Consider the following 23,641-nt stretch of genomic DNA (forward strand, 5'->3'; position numbering starts at 1 on the left):
GTGATCAGTCCCTCACTCCTGTTCTACTATTCGCAACCCCACGGGACTGTAGACCATCAGGTTCCTCTGTGCATGGAATTTTCCAGGCAAGAATACTGGAGTGGGTCGCCATTTCCTTCGCCAGGGATTCTTTCCGACCCAGGGATCGAACCCACATCTCCTGCATGGGCAGGAGGATTCTTTACCACTGAGCCACCTGGGAAGCCCCATAATCAACCACATCAATAGGTTAAAGAAGAAAAATCCAATGAGCATGTCAATTGACATAGCAAAGCATTTGGCCAAATTTAACCCCCATTCATATAAAAAGGAATAGAGAGGAACTTTCTCAGTTTGGTAAAGAATATCTACAAAAACCTACAGCTAACATTATGCTTCACAGTGACAGAACAGCATACTTAACCATAGAAGAATGAATGCTTTCCCCGGGGTCGCGGAATCCACCCAGGAAGACTGTGGCACTAGGAGAGAAGCTGCGGTCCAGTCCACTCGCCTCCCTTTGCCCTAGCCTCTCGGAGAACGACCGGCCCGTAAAGCGGGACTACTTGTCCTTCCGCCTGGTCCTGCGCAGCCGGAGGTATGAGGGTCTGGGGCCCCAGCCCAGTTGTCTGCCGGAAAGACTGGCAGGAGAGTGAAAGTGAAGTCACTCAGTCGTGTCCGACTCTGCGACCCCATGGACTGTAGCCCCGCAGGCTCCTCGGTCCATGGGATTTTCCAGGCATGAATACTGGAGTGGGTTGCTATTTCCTTCTCCAGGGGATCTTCCCGACCCAAGGATCGAACCTGGGTCTCCCACATTGTAGGTAGACGCTTTACCGTCTGAGCTACCAGGGAAGCAGGAGATCAGCATAGGGCTAATCCAGAATCGTCTCATACGAGCAGCCTCAACCCCCATGGACACTCCCCTTCCCACCAGCTTGTTTGCTTGCCTTTTTTCCTTTCTCTCTTTTTCTGTTTTTCTTTCTAACTTCCTCACCGATTCTCCTTTGAACCTTCTCCAGTTGTTGACCCTGTCTTCTAAACACATTTATAATTCTCTCTAAAGTGAAGATGAATGAGCAAAAACAGTGTTCGTTAATATAGTAATTAGCATGTTTGTCAAGGTTTACACTAAGCATTCCACCACCGTCCAGGCTTTCCTAACAGACCGCATGTAAAGCGGTGCCATAGACACTTCTCGTTGAGGAAAAAGACTGTACCTTTCATAATTCTTTAGAGACTCCGTGGACTCTTTCAACATTCTTGAGTGTTCTCTTTTAAGAGAGTCTTAAATTGGTAAATTCCTCACTTGGTTTTCGGCTGTGGTTCATTCAGAACATTTGATATCTTGTTTTTTTAATATCTGAGAGGGGAAAAACAGCACTACCACCTCTTGCACACATTTGCAGACCTATGAGGCAATTGATATACACATTTGAAGGAGGCAAACACTAAACTGTGCCTTGTTTTCTCACTTGCATTATGTTCTCCTGAGACTGTGGCTTACCTGTAGGCCCATGCCATTGGTATGGGTAATTAGCAGCCTAATAAGAGGGAATAAAGAAAGTGCTATCAAAACAAGTAGTACAAAGACCTAAATGTAAGGCTAGCCTCTTAGAGGAAACATAGGCAGAACAGTCTTTGACGTAAATCTCGGCAAGATATTTTTTGATCCACTTCCTAGAGTAATGGAAATAAAAACAAAAATAAACAAATGGGACCTAATTAAATTTAAAAGCTTTTGCACAGCAAGGGAAACTATAAACAAAACTAAAAGACAACCCATAGAATGGGAGAAAATATTTGCAAACAGAAGCTAACAAGGAATTAATCTCCAAAATATACAGGTAGCTCAGGCAGCTCTGTGTCAAAAAAAAAAAAAAAGAAATTAACCCAACAAAAATGGGCAGAAGATCTGAATAGACATTTCTTCAAAGATGTGCAGATGGCCAAAAAGCACATGAAAAGATGTTCAACGTAGCTAATTATTAGATAAATGCAAATCAAAACTGCAATGTGGTATCACCTCACACCAGTCAGAATGGCCATCATCAAAAAAGTCTACACAAAAACCAAAAAAGTCTACAAACAATAAATGGTGGAAAGGGTGTGGAGAAAGTGCTGGTACAACCACTATGGAGACTAGTATGGAGGTTCCTTAAGAAACTAAAAATAGAACTACCATATAATCTAGCAATATCAGTCCTTTGCATATATCCAGAGAAAATAATAATTCAAAAAGATACATGCACCCCAAAGTTCATTGCAGCACTATTTGCAATAACCAGGACATAGAAGCAACCATGGGGTCACAAAGAGTTGGACACGACTGAGCGACTTCACTTTCACTTTTCTTTTTTTTTTCTTTTCACTTTTCACTTTCATGCGTTGGAGAAGGAAATGGCAACCCACTCCAGTGTTCTTGCCTGGAGAATCCCAGGGACGGGGGAGCCTGGTGGGCTGCCATCTATGGGGTCGCACAGAGTCAGATACAACTGAAGCGACTTAACAGCAGCAGCAGAAGCAACCTAAATGTCCATCAACAGAGGACTGGATAAAGAAGATGTGGTACATATATACAATGGAATATTACTCAGCCATTAAAAAGAATAAAATAATGCCATTTGCAGGAACATGGATGGACCTAAAGAGTGTCATACCGAGTGAAGTAAGTCAGACAGAGAAGGGGAAGTATGACATCCCTTATATGTGGAATCTAAAAAGAAATGATACAAAACCTAACTTACTTACAAAACAAACAGACTCACAGATTTCAAGAACAAGCTTATGTTGCTGGGGGGAAGGATAGGGCGAAGGGATAGTTAGGGAGTTTGGGATGGGCATGTACACACTGCTATATTTTAAATGGATAACCCACTCCAGTATTCTTGCCTGGGAAATCTTATGGACAGAAGAGCCTGGCAGGCTACAGTCCATAGGGTCACAAAGAGTCAGACAAGGCTTAGCAACTGAGCGTGCATGCACATTCTAAGAACAATATACTAGGAAGACACTGCTAATTCAATCAGGTTCCACACCTGCATGCACTTCACATTCTGGTGGGGGAACTTTGTTTCTCCCACAAGACTTGACTTGATCTACAAACAATAAATGCTGGAGAAGGTGTGGAAAAAAAGGAACCCTCTTACACTGTTGGTGGGAATGAAAACTAGTACAGCCACTATGGAGAACAGTGTGGAAATTCCTTAAAAAACTGGAAATAGAACTGCCATATGATCCAGCAATCCCATGGCTGGGCATACACACCAAGGAAACCAAAATTGAAAGAGACATGTGTACCCCAATGTTCATTGCAGCACTGTTTATAATAGCCAGGACATGGAAGCAACCTAGATGTCCATTGGCAGACAAATGGATAAGAAAGCTGTGGTACATATACACAATGGAGTATTACTCAGCCATAAAAATAATGCATTTGAATGTGTTCTAATGAGGTGGATGAAACCGGAGCCTATTACACAGAGTGAAGTAAGTCAGAAAGAAAAACACCAATACAGTATACTAACGCATATATATGGAATTTAAAAAGATGGTAACGATGACCCTATATGCGAGACAACAAAAGAGACACAGATGTAAAAAACAGTCTTTTGGACTCTGGGAGAAGGCGAGGGTGGGATGATTTGAGAGGGTAGCATTGAAATTTGTATATTATCATATGTGAAGCTAGTCCAGGTTCAATGCATGAGACAAGGTGCTCAGGGCTGGTGCACTGGGATGACTCTGGGGGATGGGATGGGGAGGGAGGTAGGAGGGAGGGTCCAGATTGGGAACACATGTACACCCATGGCTGATTCATGTGAATGTATGGCAAAAACCACAATATTGCAAAGTAATTAGCCTCCAATTAAAATAAATTAAATAATTTTTAAAAAAGACTTGACTTAATAATCATGGCTCTCTCAGAGAGACCAGAATGGAGACAGAACCTAACAGCAATGGTGAGTCATAAACTCTATACAGTAAAAACCCATATTTTAATCCTTTATGAACAGCTACTATTATTAGTCTAAATTATTTTGATCTTGATATAATTCAGGTGGCATAACAGACTAGGGTTCAATTCCTGGATCAGGAAGATCACCTGAAGGAGGGCATGGCATCCACACCAGTATTCTTGCCTAGAGAATTGCATGGACAGAGGAGCCTGGTAGGCTACAGTCCATAGGGTCACACAGAGTCAGGCACAACTGAAGTGACTTAGCATGCACACATCACAAGTACATTGTCTGACACTACATTTATCTTGTTGGAAACCATAATTGTCTGAAACAATGGCCTCAGTGAAAAATGTGATATGATATAATTCAGATATAATTCACATATATAATGCTCCAAGAATATTGGAGTGTGTTGCCACGCCCTTGTCCGGGGATCTTCCCAACCCAGGAATCAAACCTGTGTCTCTTACATCTCCTGTATTGGTAGGTAGGTTCTTTACCACTAGTCCCACCTGGGAAGGTGGTACTTGTGGTACTAATGCTTTATTAACGATATGCCATGTCATCTGAGTGGGCTAGGCCATGGATGGGTGATTACAGCAAAAATGTTGCCTGTATGTGATCCAAGTTTATGTATAATCAGAGTCATTACCCTTTATCTGCTCATAGTCAGGAATCTACCAGATTATTCAGCAGAATGATTTGTAGATGCATCATCAGGCAATAAAATATTTACTATTACCCACCCTCCTTTGGCTACACTTGATGGAGGATATATAGTAAAATAAAAGTTTGTTTTCTTTTTTTATGCTTCAACATTCACCGAGTTATCATTTCCGTTTTTGCTCTTAGGGAAACAATCTCCAGGGGAAAAAAAAAAAAAAGGACTACATTATATAGAAATAAAAAACTGCTTTGTTGTATTTTGTACTTATAGTATTTCTGCTCCAGATAATATCATGGACCCTTGGTGTCTAATTTATCCTGACAGTGTCTAAAGTGGAAGTAAAGCAATTCAGAAATATGAGTCTGAGAAGGTGGATGCAGCAGAAGTGAAATGAGAACGTTTAAATGAAAATATAAACCACAGTCAATCTGAATGAATTCCTCTAGCACCTTGCTTCAGGAAAAAATCTGTAAGGGTCTTAATGATTGCTTCACTCACAACAAAGTGCACAACCCCAAGTGAGTCACTTAATCTCTGTGTCATAGTGTCTTTGATTTTACAACAGGGTTAGTAGGACCAAAATGCACCTATACTTATAGGAGAAAAGAGAATCACACTATTTCTGAAATGTGCCTAATAATTGTCAATCAATTATCAAGAGAAATTTATGGAGCCCTGGATACATCCTTCATTATATGCCCAAGTCCTGGTAAGCACTTTACATATAAATGCTCAAGAAATCTTTATTGCATGTATGAATGAGAAAATAAATCAATGAGCCATCTACTATGTGCCAGGCACCTGAGATACATTCCTGCCTTCAATGAACTATTTAGTAATTATGTAGCCAAATAAGACATTCATAGATAATGTTATTTAGTCATTTAACATAGTAAACGCCAAATGAATGTTATCATCCATCATCTTCAAACTAGAATTTCCAGATTCTCAACTTCATTTTGATTCCTTCCCTAAAATTTACCAGCTTAAGAATATGCCTATGATTTTATCACAGAGAAATATTTGAGGATGTTTAAAGACTTTCAAAAATAGAAATGTATTTCATGAGGATAAAATTCTGTAGAGAAATGGAATGAAAATGTAAGTTCAAAAGGAAGAAAGAAAAATATAAAACATTTCCATCATTCCCCAAAATTTCCTCATGCCTCAACCTTTTGAATCTCTCCTTCCATCCCCAGCTCAAGTACAGGTACTCATTGATCTGTGCATTCTGTCATTACAGATTCGTTTGCATTCTGGGATTTTAACCAAATGGAGTCACACTCTATGTATTTTTCTAATGACTTCTTTCAGTAAGCATGGTGGTTTTAAGATGCATTTATATTGTTTCATGCATTAATAATTGTTCCTTTTTATTGATGCTTTCTGTTTTGAGGATATACCCCAATTTCCATTGGATACCACAATTTGTTTATCCATTCATCTGTTGATACACATTTGGGTTGTTCCCAGTTTGGGCTCTTACAAACAGAATTGCTACGAACATTTGCATACAAGTCAATTTGAACATATGTTTTCATTTCTCACAGATGCATATCTGGAAGTGGAATAGCTGGATCATATTGTAGGCTTATGTTAAAGTTTTTCAGAAACTGTCAAAATGCTTTCCAAATTGGTCGTAACCATGGTACATTTCCACAAGCAGAGTATGAGATTTCCAGTTGCTGCACATCCTTGCTAACACTTGATATGGTCAGTTTTTAAATTTTTGTCTATTCTAATGGGTATGTGGTGGTATCTCAATGTGGCTTTTTATTTGCTTTCCCCCAAGACTAATGACTTCAAGTATTTTTTCATGACCTTATTGGCCATTTCTCTCTTCTTTTTGTGAAATGTATGTTGAAATATTTTTTGCATTGTTATTTTATCTTATTATTATTGACTGTGTGTGTGCATATTCTGGATATTTTCTTTGATATATGTATTCTGAATATTTTTCCCAGTATCTGGCTTGCCTTTTCTTTTTCTCAATGGTGCATTTAAAAAAAAAAAACTTACTGGAGTTTTGCATTTGTGTTATACCTATAGATTTGGGGAGAATTGTCACTTAACATTATTGAATCATGGTACATTTCTGTACTTTTTAATTTCCCTCAGTTTTGTTTTGCAATTTCCAAGTAGAGAAATTCAATCAGATTTATTTATAAATATTTTACATTTAGTGCTATTGTGAATAGATTTGTTTTTTGAGTTTCATTTCCAATTGTTTGTTCTTGGTATTGTTGCTGTTGTTCAGTTGCTAAGTCATGTCTGACTGATGATCCCATGGAGTGCAGCATGCCAGGCCTCCCTTCTTTTACTATCTCCCAGAGTTTGCTCAAACTCATGTCCATTGAGTCGGTGAGCCATCTGAACAGCTCATCCTCTGTTTCCCCCTTCTCCTAATGCCCTCAACCTTTCCCAGCATCAGGGGCTTTTCCAATGAGTTGGCTTTTCACAACTGGTGGCCAAAGTATTGGAGCTTCAACTTCAACATCAGTCCTTCCAATGAATAGTCAGGACCAATTTCCTTTACAATTGACTGGTTTGATCTCCTTGCAGTCCAAGGGACTCTCAAGAGTCTTCTCCAGCACCACAATTCGAAAGCATCCATTCTTCAGCGCCCAGCTTTCTTTATGGTCCAACTCTCACATCCATACATGACTACTGGAAAAACCATAGCTCTGACTAAATGGACCTTTGTCAGCAAAGTGATGTCTCTGCTTTTGAATACACTGTCTAGGTTTGTCATAGCTTTTCTTCCAAGCAGCAGGAGTCTTTTAATTTAGTGGTTTCTGTCACTGTACACAGTAATTTTGGAGCCCAAGAAAATAAAATCTGTCACTGTTTCCACTTTTTCCCCATCTATTTGCCATGAAGTGATGGGACCGGATGCCATAATTTTAGTTGTTTGACTGTTGAGTTTTAAACCAGCTTTTTCACTCTCCTCTTTAACCCTCATCAAGAAGCTCTTTAGTTCCTTTTGCTTTCTGCCATTAGAGTTGGTATCAGTTCAATTCAGTCACTCAGTCGTGTCCAACTCTCTGCGACTCCATGGACTGCAGCACGCTAGGCTTCCCTGTCCATTACCAACTCCTGGAGCTTACTCAAACTCATGTCCATTGAGTCGGTGAGATGCCATCCAACCATCTCATCCTCTGTCATCCCCTTCTCCTCCCACCTTCAATCTTTCCCAGCATCAGGGTCTTTTCCAATGAGTCAGTTCTTTGCATCAGGTGGCCAAAGCATTGGAGTTTCAGCTTCAGCATCAGTCCTTCCAATGAATATTCAGGACTGAGTTCCTTTAGGATGGACTGGTTGGATCTCCTTGCTGTCCAAAGAACTCTCAAGAGTCTTCTCTAATACCACAGTTCAAAACCATCAATTCTTCAGTGCTCAGCTTTCTTTATAGTCCACCTCTCACATCCATACATGACTAATAGAAAAACCATAGGACTAGACTGACCTTTTTTGCAAAAGTTGGTATATAAGGATGCAACTGATTTTCTACATTAACCCTGTATTCTGTGACCTTGCTAAGTTCACTTATTAGTTCTAACATTTGTTTTCTAGATTCTCGGATTTTCTACATTAATAATCGTATCATCTACAAATAGGGATTTAAAAAATCTCAGTGCTTTCAATTTCTTTCTTTCTTTTCAATGCCTGGGACCTTCAATACCATGTTGAATACAAGAGAAGATAGTAGCATCCTTGCCTTGTTCCCATCTTAAGAAAGAACAATTCAATCTTTTGCCATCAATTATGATGCTAGCTATTGGTGTTTCATAGATGCTCTTTATTCATTTGAGGAAGTATTTTTTTTTTTACTATTTCTAATTTTCTGAAAATTTTAGTGATGAGTGGACATTGGATTTTGTCATATGCTCTTTCTACATCTATTGAAATGATTGTGTGGATTTTCTTTTTTATCCTGTTAATGTGGTGAATTACATTGATGGATTTTTGAATGTTAAATTAACCTTGCATTCTGGAATAAACCCTACTTAGTCCAGAGGTGGTTGATGGGGTACAGTCCATGTGGTCACAAAGAGCGGGACACAACTGAGGGATTGAGCATGCCTGCAAGCAGAGTCTTGAAGTATGATTCTTTATTTAGTAATGTTTTGTTAAGGATTTTTGTGCCTATATATATGAAGGATATTGATATGTAATTTTATTTTTACAGTATCTTTCACATGTCTTGGTGTTAAGGCTATGCTAGCCTTACAAAATGAGCTAGACGGTATTCCCTCTTCCTGTTTTCTGGAATGTGTTTGTAAAATTGGTGCTATTCAGTGATGAAGCCATGCACTTTTCTTTTGGAAAAGTTTTTTAGTAACAAATTCAACTTGTTTAATAGATAGAGGGATACTCAGACTTTCTGCTTCTTGTATCTATTTTGGTAAACTATATTTTTCAATAAATTTGTCCTTTTCATCCATGTTGAATATGTTGACATAATGTCATTCACAACGTTTTCTTATTATCCTTTAACCACTGTAGACTCTATGGTGACAACCTTTAGCTGTAATTGTCATTACTATATATGCATTATGCAATGTATGATAACATGTGATAGATTTATTATTGTTAAAATTAACTAGTATATAAATATTTTAAAAATCTTAATATAAAAATGTTACAAGTAACTTAAATAAACAAAAACTCCTTGGTGTCTTCAATTAAATTTTTTAAGGTTGCAAAGGGCTTCTGAAAACCACTGATGTATATAATATTCCAATGTCTCTATGTGCCATTATTTATCTATCTATTCTATGGCTGATGGACAATTGGTTTTTCTAGAGGTTTTGGTTATTACAAACAAAATACGATGGGTATTTTTGCATATATCTCAGGGTGGATGTATATACTCATTGCTCTTAGATATCTAAAAGTGGAATGGCTAGGTCTCCTGGTATTAGTATTTTTAAATGGATAGTGGTGAATATAAAACTCTGTTGAAATCAGATTCATTTGAATATATTTCAAAGATAATATTCTGTAACACATATTTATGCAAAGGGTGTCAGTTTTAAATTCATCTTCAGCTCATTGCTCTTCTTACTTGACACATTCCCCTTGGTGAGTTCATACACAAGCTGCTGCTGCTGCTAAGTTGCTTCAGTCGTGTCCGACTCTGTGCGACCCCATAGATGGCAGCCCACCAGGCTCCCCCATCCCTGGGATTCTCCAGGCAAGAACACTGGAGTGGGTTGCCATTTCCTTCTCCAGTGCACGGAAGTGAAAAGTGAAAGTGAAGTCGTTCAGTCGTGTCCGACTCCTAGCGACCCCATGGACTGCAGCCCAGCAGGCCCCTCCGTCTATGGGATTTTCCAGGCAAGAGTACTGGTGTGGGGTGCCATTGCCTTCTCCGCATACACACGCTAATCTGTCCCAAATCTTTTTCTCCAACTCAGAATTATCTCTTGAGTATTAGACTTCTATGTATGACAAATTGCTGGACATCTCAATGTCCCATTCATGATCCACAGCACAACAACCCAAACATATCTTAAATGGAACTTGAAACTGGCTATTCTTCCCATATTCTCTACCCAGAAGCCCACACTAGAGAACTGGGCCTCATCTTAATTTTTTTTTTGAGATGGCAGGTGATTTTTATTTTTCTTTCTTTTTTTTTAAATTTTATTTTATTTTTAAACTTTACATAATTGTATTAGTTTTGCCAAATATCGGTATGTTTAAAATGTCTTCCTCTTGGGTACGTCTGGCTTCATTGTACACTGTGTAGACTACACATCCATTCCCCCTTCTTAGCAAAAGTGAGCATTCAAGTTTCCACTTAAAATCTAAAGAAAAAAAAAAAAGGTCAAAGCTTATTTTCTCATAAATTTCCTTGTGACTAGAACAAGAAGGCAAAAAGGAAAACCGTAACTGAGAATTAGCACACCCTCTGAGCTGGCTGTCAAGAACTGGAAGGACGCATCCAGGAAACACATATAACTGGAAAGTGTTGGGCACTCGGGGGAGGAACTGAGGGGGCTGCCAGGAAAAACAACAACAACAACAAAAAGAATCTCATCTTTGTATTTCAAACATCTTGGGCGCCAGGAGGAGAAGGCAATGGCAACCCACTCCAGTACTCTCGCCTGGAAAACCCCATGGTTGGAGGAGCCTGGTAGGCCACATTCCATGGTGTCACTAAGACTCAGACACAACTGAGCGACTTCACTCTCACTTTTCCTTTCATGTATTGCAGAAGGTAATGGCAACCCACTCCAGTGTTCTTGCCTGGAGAATCCCAGGGACGGGGAAACCTGGTAGGCTGCAGCCTATGGGGTCGCACAGAGTCAGACACGACTGAAGCGACTTAGCAGCAGCAGCAGAGCCCCAGAATACCAGTTTGATTTTGGGAGGAGCACACCACGGGGGAGGTAGCCCATTGGGTCCAAACACAGAGAGAGGTTCAAAAACAGACAACTGTGCTCCTGAGAGCGAGGCGAAGCATCCTCCCAGCGCCGTGGGCTGAGATGCTGATGATGCGTGTTGGGATTGCGAGGCCGGCCTAAGCTCGGCCGCCAGTGGTTGGGCCTCATCTTAGGTTCCATCTTCATACTTAATCCCCACAACCAGGCAGTCACCAAATCCTCTCAGTTTTTCTGCCTAAATGTTACTTAAGTTCTTCTTTTCTGCCATCCTATTGTCACTGTCCTTTTTATTTCCTTCTATACCACCACAAAGGTATCCTAATTAGTCTCCAAGCATCTAGCCTTTTTTCTGCTATCTTAACCAATACTTTAATTTTTTTTAAGTTACAAGTGTAAAATAATAGCAAAAGGGAAAAGAAAGATATCAGTTACTGAGTTTCTACACTTTATCAGGTACTGTGCTAGGCACATATTACCTATATTACCATATGTTATTTAAAAACGGTCCTGTGGAGTAGATCTTTTCCCCTATTTTAAAAATGAGGAAACAAAGACTCAGAGTAAATTACTTACAAATACTACTATTTTACAGATGTGGATAATAAATAGGAGAGGTCTAATTTAAAATCAGGTCTCTGGTTGATGCATATAGCCTTAATTCCTTCAAGTCTCTCTTCCACTTTGAGTCCAGCGAGATCAAAGTAAATCACAAATCTGCACTTCATTCTTCCATAAAAATTTTCAATGGCTCCCTATGTCTGTCCACAGGGTTAAAGTCCAAGTTCCTGTGCAAGGTATTCAATGCCCTGGTTCATCTACCCCTCCCTCACCCCCATCTACGTCTTCATCTAATTTCCCTCCACTGGCCCTTACTCATAAGTAATACTGTGTGATTTCTCATTCTCTTGAATATATTTTGCGGCTTTGTGTCAGTTTAATCCCTTGGAAAAGCAGATGTCAGATGGGACTGGACGTGCAAAATATTTATTGGAAGAACCATTTTTAAAGCATAAAAAGGGAGCAAGCAAGAAGAGGTGGGAAGAGCTTAGAAACCATGTTACAAGTCTGACACTTGTAAAAGAAAAGAGGAAAGATCAAGTAGGAAGAGCCTTATAATGCGATGCAGTTCTAAGAAAGTCTTGGACAAGGTGGATGCGGAGTACTCAAGCAAAAATTTCGCATTAAAAGAATCTCATAATAGGCAGGAATGGACTGGTACTAGTAACCATGCTGTGCCCAGTCATATTCTGAGAATTCCCCAGGGGGAAGCATGGCCTGGTGGAAAAGCTGCAATGGACTCAAAGGTACTATAGCTAGAGTCTGTCGGTCATCAATGATCTCCAAAGCAGGTTCTCTCACAGCGAGATCTGAGCGGACTATTGATGTGACTGCTACATGATCTTATTCCTATAGGATTTGTCCATTCTTCTCTCTACTACTATAATTTAAGCTGAGCCATCAGGTCCTTCAGGAAGCCTTCCCTGACACACCCAGGCTGTGTCAGGAGCTCTCTTGGAGCATAGTTCTATTATAGCACTATTATACTTATGCATCTGTTTCTACTACTCGAACACAAGCAACTTGAAGGCAAGGAATGTGTCCCATTTTTCACAATATTCCCAACACATGACCTTGTGCTCACTTAGCATTTGTTCCATGAATGAATGAGTAAATGAATAAATAAATACCCAAACTCAGTTCTCTTACCCCGATGCATATCTGCTCTAAGCAAACTGGTCCATTGATTGAGTCATGGAAGCATTATTTTTGTTTATGTCTCCTTGTTTTCCTTCATGTCTCTCATCTTACCTAATTCTCTTCTCTGTCTTATTGAGTTCTGTTCATCCTGTAAGACTGTGCTTTGTCTAAACTCAGCTTAAGACCGGGTCTTTCACATTTATTTCCATCTGCTCTAGTTTCCTATTCTCTGAATTCTCACTGTACTTGACAGCCTGAACCATATACGTGATCAAAGAGCTCTTGCATTGCTCACTAATTATTTCTGGGGTTTTGAACCTAGTTTGCCAATTGGATGGTAATACCATAAGAGAAGGGTCTATGTTGTATCCCCCCTTCCCTATCCTCCCTTTAATATAGAGCATAATGCAAAGTACTGAGTACAAAATTTTAAACCTTTCAACAAAGTCAGTGTCTGCATACAGTTACCAGAGGAGTGTGAAACTCTCTTTTCCTAGAAATTACTGTATATAAGTGGGTTGACCATCCTTGAAACTTGTTCAAGAGCCCTCTACTGCCAAGAGGTTCGATCAGAAACGTGAAGGACACAGAAACACTTAACTGAGATCTTAGCTGCTGCTGCTGCTAAGTCGCTTCAGTCGTGTCCGACTCTGTGCGACCCCATAGACCGCAGCCCACCAGTCTCCCCATCCTTGGGATTCTCCAGGCAAGAACACTGGAATGGGTTGCCATTTCCTTCTCCAATGTATGAAAGTGAAAAGTGAAAGGGAAGTCGCTCAGTCGTGTCCAACTCTTAGCGACCCCATGGACTGCAGCCTACCAGGCTCCTCCGTCCATGGGATTTTCCAGGCAAGAGTACTGGAGTGGGGTGCCATTGTCTTCTCCGCTGAGATCTTAGAGGCCTACGTAATTATATTTTTCCCACCAAAATTTATCTGACAAGAATGATTTTTTTCTTTTTTAATTTTTTTAAAATTTTATTTTATTTAACTTTACAATATTGTGTTGGTTTTGCCATATATCAAAATGAATCCGCCACAGGTATACATGTGTTCCCCATCCTGAACCCTCCTCCTTCCTCCCTCCCCATCCCATCCTTCTGGGTCGTCCCAGTGCACCAGCCCCAAGCATCCAGTATTGTGCATCGAACCTGGACTGGCGACTCATTTCATATATGATATTATACATATTTCAATGCCATTCTCCCAAATCATCCCAACCTCTCCCTCTCCCACAGAGTCCAAAAGACTGTTCTATACATCAGTGTCTCTTTTGCTTTCTCGTATACACGGTTATTGTTACCATCTTTCTAAATTCCATATATATGCGTTAGTATACTGTATTGGTGTTTTTCTTTCTGGCTTACTTCACTCTGTATAATAGGCTCCAGTTTCATCCACCTCATTAGAACTGATTCAAATGTATTCTTTTTAATGGCTGAGTAATACTCCATTGTGTATATGTACCACAGCTTTCTTATCCATTCGTCTGCCAATGGACATCTAGGTTGCTTCCATGTCCTGGCTATTGTAAACAGTGCTGTGATGAACATTGGGGTACACATGTCTCTTTCAATTCTAGTTTCCTCAGCGTGTATGCCCAGCAGTGGGATTGCTGGATCATAAGGCAGTTCTATTTCCAGTTTTTTAAGGAATCTCCACACTGTTCTCCATAGTGGCTGTACTAGTTTGCATTCCCACCAACAGTGTAAGAGGGTTCCGTTTTCTCCACACCCTGTCCAGCATTTATTGCTTGTAGACTTTTGGATCGCAGCCAGTCTGACTGGCATGAAATGGTACCTCATAGTGGTTTTGATTTGCATTTCTCTGATAATGAGTGATGTTGAGCATCTTTTCATGTGTTTGTTAGCCATCTTTATGTCTTCTTTGGAGAAATGTCTATTTAGTTCTTTGGCCCATTTTTTGATTGGGTCATTTATTTTTCTGGAATTGAGCTGTAGGAGTTGCTTGTATATTTTTGAGATTAGTTGTTTGTCAGTTGCTTCATTTGCTATTATTTTCTCCCATTCGGAAGGCTGTCTTCTCACCTTGCTTATAGTTTCCTTTGTTGTGCAGAAGCTTTTAAGTTTAATTAGGTCCCATTTGTTTCTTTTTGCTTTTATTTCCAGTATTCTGGGAGGTGGGTCATAGAGGATCCTGCTCTGATATATGTTGGAGAGTGTTTTGCCTATGTTTTCCTCTAGGAGTTTTATACTTTATGTTCTTACGTTTAGATCTTTAATCCATTTTGAGTTTATTTTTGTGTATGGTGTTAGAAAGTGCTCTAGTTTCATTCTTTTACAAGTGGTTGACCAGTTTTCCCAGCACCACTTGTTAAAGAGATTGTCTTTAATCCATTGTATATTCTTCCCTCCTTTGTCAAAGATAAGGTGTCCATATCTGCGTGGATTTATCTCTGGGCTTTCTATTTTGTTCCATTGATCTATATTTCTGTCTTTGTGCCAGTACCATACTGTCTTGATGACTGTGGCTTTGTAGTAGAGCCTGAAGTCAGGAGGTTGATTCCTCCAGTTCCATTCTTCTTTTGATTTTTTTCTTAATGAGAGATTCATTCTAATTACTCTATTACACTTCTTCTACATGTAGGTAGCATTGTTTGATATTCCTCTGTTATTTAATATGCCCCCAAGAATCTCCGATCCCAGCATATACGATCTATTCAGTCATTAATTCATTCAACATATATTTGCTGAACATCTGAAGAGATAGGTCAGTATAATGGCTAAGGTTCCAGATACTAGAACCAGAATGTCTGGGTTCAAATCCTGGCTTTATCACTTCCTAGTTGTGTGAATGCAAACAAAGTACTTAGCATCTTTGTGCCATCTGTAAATGGGATAATAAAAAAGAATACATACATTGTATTGAATAATCAATATTATAAATTGCTGAGAACAGTGTTGGCACAAAACAAGTGCTATATATAATTTTTAGTTATATAAACTATCACAATTGTAATCATTACTATATACCCACTTTCTTTACTGCTGCTTCTCCCTTCTTCTTGCATACAACTTCTTCCATTCACTAAAATGTTCTGAGAGGATATTTTCTCTAGAAGGCCCCTCTCTCATAGTCAGCATACATTATTGGGAACTTTGGTTACTCAATCAGATGTACTACTTGATATCTTTGTTTTTCTTCATACAATGAGAAACAGAACAGGAAAATTTTAATGTGTGACCATTGAGTACAAATAGGAAGAGTATTAATTAGATTGGAAATAAGAAATGTGAAAGTTTTAGTCTCTCAGTTGTTTCTGACTCTTTGTGACCCCGTGGACTGTACCCTGCCAGGCTCCTCTGTCCATGAAATTCACCAGGCAAGAATACTGGAGTGAGTTGCCATTCCTTTCTCCAGGGGATCTTCCTAACCCAGGGATCGAACCAGGGTGTCCTGCATTGCAGGCAGATTTTTACCATTTGAGCCACAATGAGTGTATGGAAATAAGGAGACCTCGGTTCTAGTACTTGTCCTGTCATTTTTCTCTGCCCTTTGTGCAATATTGGACAACTCTTTTTAATCTTTTCAATTTTCCGTTAAAAGAAGCAACAGTTAGAACCGAACATGGAACAAACTGCTTCAAAATTGGGAAAGGAGTACATCAAGGCTATGTATTGTCACCTTGCTTATTTAACTTATATGCAGAGTACATCATACAAAATGACGGGCTGGATGAAGCTCAAGCTGGAATCAAGATTTCTGGGAGAAACATCAATAACCTCAGATATGCAGATGACACTACCCTTATGGCAGAAAGCGAAGAGGAAATAAGAACCTCTTGATGAAAGTGAAAGAGGAGACTGAAAAAGCTGGTTTAAAACTCAACATTAAAAAAACTAAGATCATGGCATCTGGTCCCATCAATCATGACAAATAGATGGGGGAAAAGTGGAAATAGTAACAGACTTTATTTTCTTGGGCTCCAAAATCACTGCAGATGGTGACTGCAGCCATGAAATTAAAAGACACTTGCTCATTGGAAGAAAAGCTATGACAAACCTAGATAGTGTATTCAAAAGCAGAGACATCACTTTGCTGACAAAAGTCCATCTAGTCAAAGCTATGGTTTTTCCAGTAGTCATGTATGGATGTGAGAGTTGGACCATAAAAAGGTTGAGTGCTGAAGAATTGATGCTTTTGAACTGTGGTGCTGGAGAAGACTCTTGAGAGTCCCTTGATCAGCAAGGCAATCAAACCAGTCAATCGTAAAGGAAATTGGTCCTGAAGGAAGGGCTGATGCTGAAGCTCCAATACTTTGGCCACCTGATGTGAAGAGCCGACTCATTGGTAAAGATCCTAATGCTGGGGAAGATTGAAGGCAGGAAGAGAAGGGGACAACAGAAGATGAGATGGTTGGATGGCATTACTGACTCAATGGACATGACTTTGGGCAAACTCTGGGAGATTATGAAGGACAGGGAAGCCTGACGTGCTGCAGTCCATGGTGTTGCAAAGAGCTGGACATGACTGAGTGACTGGATAGCAGCAATTTTCCATTGACTCATTTTTAAAATTAGTTAGTTGGTCTAGAACAATAGTTTCCAAACGTTTATTATTTATTTGTATCAGTGGAAACTTTTTTCACATAAATATTAGATAGGAGGTCAAAATATAAACATGGAGTTGCTGCTTTAGTTAAAGAGAAGATGAAGAGCTTCCAGAGACACCTGTTAGTTAAGCATTGGGCCATAGGCACTGGAAGCACAGAATTGAATCAGTGTTGTGCTAGCAAATCAGTTCTCCTAGAGAAAGTAAACCTTGATCAGTAATTTTCCTACCATAACCAACCTTCAAGGCATAAGAATTGCCATGCTCTACTGTGTGCAAACAAACACTCTTTAGGAATAAAACCAGTTCATGAGCCCAGGTCAGCTAATTACAATACCTACCTAGCAAAGAGCAAGTCTCTGAAGGTTATGCTAGAGGTAGGTGAGATTTCAGAGAAAAATAAGGGCAAGCTGCTAAGCTGTTTCAGTCGTGTCCAACTCTATGCAACCCCATAGACGGCAGCCCACCAGGCTCCCCCGTCCCTGGGATTCTCCAGGCAAGAACACTGGAGTGGGTTGCCATTTCCTTCTCCAATGCATGAAAGGGAAAAGTGAAAGTGAAGTCGCTCAGTCGTGTCCAACTCTCAGCGACCCCATGGACTGCAGCCTACCAGGCTCCTCCGTCCATGGGATTTTCCAGGCAAGAGTACTGGAGTGGGGTGCCATTGAGGTAAGAATAAAAAGACATAGAAAGAGACGGTCTCTGGAGAATGCAAACTCGGGGACGTGTCATAAACACACAAAAGCATCATGAATTTCCAGGATACTGGAGTGTGTTGGCAGTAGGGGAAGAGACATGGAAAGGGAAGAAGAAAAAGGCATTGCAGACAAACTTCTTTCACAATGTCACCATTTTGCTTGGAAATGGCCTTTTTTAACTAGTGGAGGGAAAATGGAATCAAGGGTATCCCACAAAAGATGCAACATTCAAATGTTTTTCTACTTGAATTTGGATTTTTTTTAATTTACATTTGAATATATGTTGTAGGAGTTCTCTTGAAAGTAAATATGACATGACTCAGGAGAAGTTGAGTAACTAGTTTTCTTCTCCTGCTTTGCTATTCAATTACTTGCTGAAGCCCTGATTCATGTTATCAACCATTATTTTTCAATTTTATATTTAATTTTTCCATAATCTCCATCAGCCTGCCTATTAGTAGCTACTCCTCCATTTGTATTGACAACTGACCTTTTCTCTTTTTTGTGTAGAGTGCAAAATCTAAAATCTACTTCCAACTAATAGTGTTGAGTAAGCCTCTCCTATATATAAATGGAAACTCAACTGCTCACTTGGCACTTCTTAGTATAGGAAGGAGAGTAATGTGAGATTGAAAGGATGTCTCAGACTTCCCTGGTGGTCCACTGGATAGGTGTCCACCTGCCAATGAAGGAGACATGGGTTCCATCCCCCGTCTGGAAATATTCTACATGCCATGGCAACTAAGCAGGTGCATCACAGCTGCTGAAGCTCAAGTGCTCTACAGCCCATACTCCATAAGAGAAGCCACCGCAATGAGAAGCTGATGCATCAAAACTAGAGAAAGCCCATGTGCAACAATGAAGATCCAGAGCAGCCAAAAATAAATAAATAAATACTTTTTTTAAAGCAAGCAAACCATGAATAGTTACTTTAAATGACTCAATAAATTTATTTTTTAGAAAGAAAGTTTGTTTTTGTAGACAAACTCAATGAAAGGTATAAAGATATCCATGAAGCTGTGGATTAGGTGATTTAGGTATAAACCATCAGTACTCTTATACTGAGGCTGTAGTTGCTCAATAAAGTTATTGATATCAGGACATTGAGAGTATGTGCTAAGTCATGTCAGTTGTGTCTGACTCATTGCAACCCTTTGAACTGTAGCCCACCAAGTTCCTCTGTCCATGGGATTCTCCAGGCCTGAATACTGGAGTGCCCTTCTCCAGAGGATCTTTCTGACCCAGGGATTGAACCCGTGTCTCTTACGTCTCCTCCATTGGCAGGAGGATTCTTTATTACTAGCACCACCTGGGAAGGGAACAGAGAAATGAGGCAAGTGGGACAATGCTTAAGTGTTAAAGCTTTATTTATTTATTGCAATCAGTGACTTTATTCAAACTCAAATTACCCTCTTTATGCTACTGCTGCTAAGTCTCTTCAGTCGTGTCCGACTCTGTGCGACCCCACAGACGGCAGCCTACCAGGCTCCCCCGTCCTTGGGATTCTCCAGGCAAGAACACTGGAGTGGGCTGCCATTTCCTTCTCCAGTGCATGAAAGTGAAAAGTGAAAGTGAAGTCGCTCAGTCTTGTCCGACTCCTAGCGATCCCATGGACTGCAGCCCAGCAGGCCCCTCCGTCCATGGGATTTTCCAGGCAAAAGTACTGGAGTGGGTTGCCATTGCCTTCTCCGACCCTCTTTATTGCTATTGCTATTGCTAAGTCACTTCAGTCGTGTCCGACTCTGTGTGGCCCCATAGACGGCAGCCCACCAGGCTCCCCTGTCCCTGGGATTCTCCAGGCAAGAACACTGGAGTGGGCTGCCATTTCCTTCTCCAATGACCCTCTTTATAGGAGAGGGTAATTACATATTACATATACATATTAACTACCATGTCCCTACCCACCCACTACCCCTCACCACAGTCCTAGGCTACCACTAGTCTACTTTTTAACTATGCATGGTAGTTTATATGTAGAGGATTTCTGGAAATTGACCATGGTGATGGTCATTGATATCTGTGATTATGATTCAAAAACTGAATTGTACACTTTAAATAAATGAATTGTATATGTGAACTGTATCTCAATAAAGTTGTTTTTTTAAAAAGTCTTATACACCAATGTTCATAGCTGCATTAATAATAATAGACCAAAAGTGGAAACAACCCAAATATCCATCAGCTGAAGAGTGGATAAACAAAAAATGGTACGTCTATACAGTAAAATATTATGCAGTCATTAAAAAGGAATGGACTACTGATACAGGGTACTACATGATGAACCTACCTCAAAAACTTATGGTAAGTAAAAGAAGCTAGACACAAAGAGCTACATACTGTGATCCCATCTATGTGCAATGTCCAGAATAGGTAGATCTGCAGAGACACACAATTGTTCCTGGGGATGTGGGTAGAAGGGACTTGGGAGTGGCTATTAACAAGTATGGGATTTCTTTTGGGGGATGATGGAAATTTTCTTATTAGACAATGGAGATAACTATACAATATTGTGAGTATATTAGAGATCACTGTACTATACACTTTAAAATGGTGAATTTTTACGTTAGTTTATCTCAGTTTAAAAACTGCCCCCAAAAAGGCTATACAGGAGTGAATCCTGATTAATGGTTCAGTTCAGTTTAGTTCAGTCACTCAGTTGTGTCTGACTCTTTGCAACCCCATGAATCGTAGCACGCCAGGCCTCCCTGTCCATCACCAGCTCCCGGAATTCACTCAGACTCACGTCCATCGAGTCAGTGATGTCATCCAGCCATCTCATCCTCTGTCGTCCCCTTCTCCTCCTGCCCCCAATCCCTCCCAGCATCAGAGTCTTTTCCAATGAGTCAACTCTTCGCATGAGGTGGCCAAAGTACTGGAGTTTCAGCTTTTAGCATCATTCCTTCCAAAGAAATCTCAGGGCTGATCTCCTTCAGAATGGACTGGTTGGATCTCCTTGCAGTCCAAGGGACTCTCAAGAGTCTTCTCCAACACCAAAGTTCAAAAGATTAATGGTAGTCCTGGGTGAAATAAAGGAACATGGGGACAGTTAGTCAAAAGAACCAGAAGCCTGGAGAGGAGTTTTAAGGACAGACTAGTCAAAATCATCCAAATAATTTCCCATGTGCTTATTCCATTCTCACCAGGCATCTTTTTTTATTATAATTTGGTTTCTTATGTACATTTCCTTTTGAAAGAAAATTTGCTGACCAGAGTTTCCCAATCTTCTTTGCTATTATATTTTTCAATAAAATAAAGGATAAATTGGATTAGAATTTTGGTTTGGTTCATCCCTCTGAGGCAGATTGACTCTCCTTCCTCCTAATTTTAGTTTAGATGTGCAGGCTCAGACACTTATACAGAATTTGAGAAAACTTCATTATTCAAGGGACCCTCACGGAAAACACAGGGGCCAAAATGGTCAGGACTTTCTTGAGAGGCAGAGTGAGTGCATTAGGCCTTTACTGTCTCTAAGGGGTGGGACTCATTAGCTGTAGATTTGCAAGTTTTAAATTTCCCTCTTGCACCAAAGGAAGAAGCAGAGGGCTGGAGAGTTGTGAGTTTGAAATTTCCCACCCGCACTGAAAGAGAACGTACCATGACTGTAAACTTCCTAGTTTTAAATTTCCTGCTGACAACAAAGGAGAGGGCACTGAGCTTTCTTATCAGCCCATCAAGAAGGAGGGGCCACCTGTATGAAAGTGAAAGTGTTACTCAGTCAGGTTTGACTCTGTGACCCCAAGGACTGTAGCCTGCCAGTCTACAGGAGCCCACCAGGCTCCTCTGTTCATGGGAATTCTCCAGGCAAGAATACTGCTGTGAGTTGCCATTCCCTTCTCCAGGGGATCTTCCAGGTCTCCTGTACTGCAGGCAGATTGTTTACTGTTTGAGTCACCAGGGAGTGAAGTGAAAGTTGCTCAGTCCTGTCCGACTGTTTGAGACCCCATGGACTATACAGTCCATGGAATTCTCCAGGCAGAGTGGCTGGCCTTTCCCCTCTCCAGGCAATCTTCCCAACCCAGGGATCGAATCCAGGTCTCCCACATTGAAGGCGTATTCTTTACCAGCTGAGTCACCAGGGAAGCCCATGGCTAATTCATGTTGATATTTGGCAGAAACCAAAAAATTCTGTAAAGCAATTATCCCTCAATTAAAAAATAAATTTAAAGTTTAAAAAAAAAAATAGAGGTGGGAACAACCTATGAATACTTTAAGATTCTGGAACTTTAAACTTTCCATGTTGGTTATTTTGATTATTTTCTGTCTTTCCTTGTAAAGCTTATTATCAGAACCAGTAGCAAACAGCAGTATAGGTGAGAAAGAAGACATTTGCTCAAATAGAATTGGTACAGTTCAGTGGCTGATTGAACTTAACATGCATAGTAGTTCCTTAACTATTGAGGCAAGGTTTTAAGTCTTGGTAACTCTTGTGAGGATGACCACTAGTGCCATAGACCTTATGAGGAAAATCGGGAGAGGAAACTTTATATACTGTTATACATTGTTTAGAATATGTTTCTGCAAGCAGAATCTTGGCAAGTGTTTTTCTTAACATTTTAATTATCATAGACATCTATATGACAGAGTTAGGAATAACTGAGAGATGCAACCAAAATCATATTTTAAAAACATATTTAATCAATTATTTAAATAAATATTCCTCTTACCCAACTGGTTGATGTCTTCACCCCTTGGGTACAGTATTTTTCAAACTGGAGCGTCCAGCTCCTACACACTGGGAAGACCTAGAATTCACGTTTCCACGTGCTCAGATTTGATGCGCAGCCCTGATTTCCGGTTTGCAATGCGGGTTGGACAGTGGGCTGACCGAGGTGATCTGCTTCAGCCCCAGACCCTCGCCCTGACCCACGGCTTGTGACCCACAGCCCACCACCCACAAGCAGCGGACCGTTGACTTCGAGAATGTGTAAAGCCTTGCACATGTCTACGCCCGCCCTCCCTGGTCAATTAGAAAAGAAACCCGGATGTTTGGGGGGCGGGGGGAGAAGGTGGCGTCTACCCATGAGGCAGCGCGCTTAGTTATATACTTCTGCCCTCTTCTGAGGCACTCATTCCGCTCTGAGAGTCGCCGCGGGCCGTCGCTGTGGCTGCAGTCGCCGCCTAATGTTTTCGCGCTCCTCCCTTCCCTCCTCCTCTTTCTCCTCCTCCGAGTCCCAGTCAGGCTGACCTGCCCCGCTCGCGGTAAGTGTCCCCCGCCTGCGCCGCGCGGAAGCAGGCAGGGGCTCTCCCGCGAGGCTGTGGCCACTTTGCTCTGAGGGCAGTTTAGGTGGCCCGGCTATGAGGACTGGGTCGAGGGTCTGGATGCTGGCATAGGTCGCCAGGCTGCCCCAGGGTGCGGGGGAGGGGACGGACTTGGCGCGGTGGCGGGTGGGCCACCATCTTGCGCCAGCCCGGCGGGGGAGGCATCTCGGAAAGGTAGTTGCTTGGCGGCAGCGTTTGGCCACCCTCAGGCCGACAGCGTTTGGTCACCCTCAGGTCGGAGCCGCGCGGGTTGCTGCTGCTCCCTCCTCACCTTCGGGGGCCTAAGTGTCGGTCTGTCCCAGCCTGGTTTTGGCTTTTCTTTCTGGAGGCAACTCCCTTTGGTCTTTTGTACATATGATGCCGATGTTTGGCGAGACCCGCCCACCCTCAAGGCTCTTCAGTGTTGGGAATAGAG

At 41.0% G+C, this 23,641-nt stretch overlaps 1 protein-coding gene and 1 long non-coding RNA gene across 13 annotated transcripts in view; one reads left to right on the forward strand and one right to left on the reverse strand.

Annotated features, from left to right (window-relative positions):
* Positions 1–19,316: 19,316 nt before the first annotated feature.
* On the reverse strand, positions 19,317–22,970 carry LOC147341431 (uncharacterized). Its single transcript, XR_015158706.1, has 2 exons — positions 22,632–22,970; positions 19,317–20,984 (listed from the first exon to the last, which is right to left on the reverse strand). It is a non-coding gene; the product is annotated as an uncharacterized LOC147341431 (long non-coding RNA).
* ZNF280C (zinc finger protein 280C) overlaps positions 22,754–23,641 on the forward strand; it is a 66,088-nt gene continuing 65,200 nt past the window's right edge. For 3 of the 12 annotated variants that reach the window (XM_086387181.1, XM_086387178.1, XM_086387184.1), the window contains exon 1: positions 22,963–23,166. The gene's annotated coding sequence lies outside the window, so the exon portion shown is untranslated. Of the gene's footprint in view, positions 23,167–23,641 lie in introns of all 12 variants that reach the window. The other 9 variants (XM_086387180.1, XM_086387183.1, XM_086387175.1 and 6 more) reach the window with 8 other exon arrangements.

The sequence above is a fragment of the Bos grunniens genome, chromosome X (genome assembly GCF_055505025.1).
Source record: "Bos grunniens cultivar Pamir isolate PY7600 chromosome X, Bosgru_T2T1.0, whole genome shotgun sequence".
NCBI classification, from domain to species: domain Eukaryota; kingdom Metazoa; phylum Chordata; class Mammalia; order Artiodactyla; family Bovidae; genus Bos; species Bos grunniens.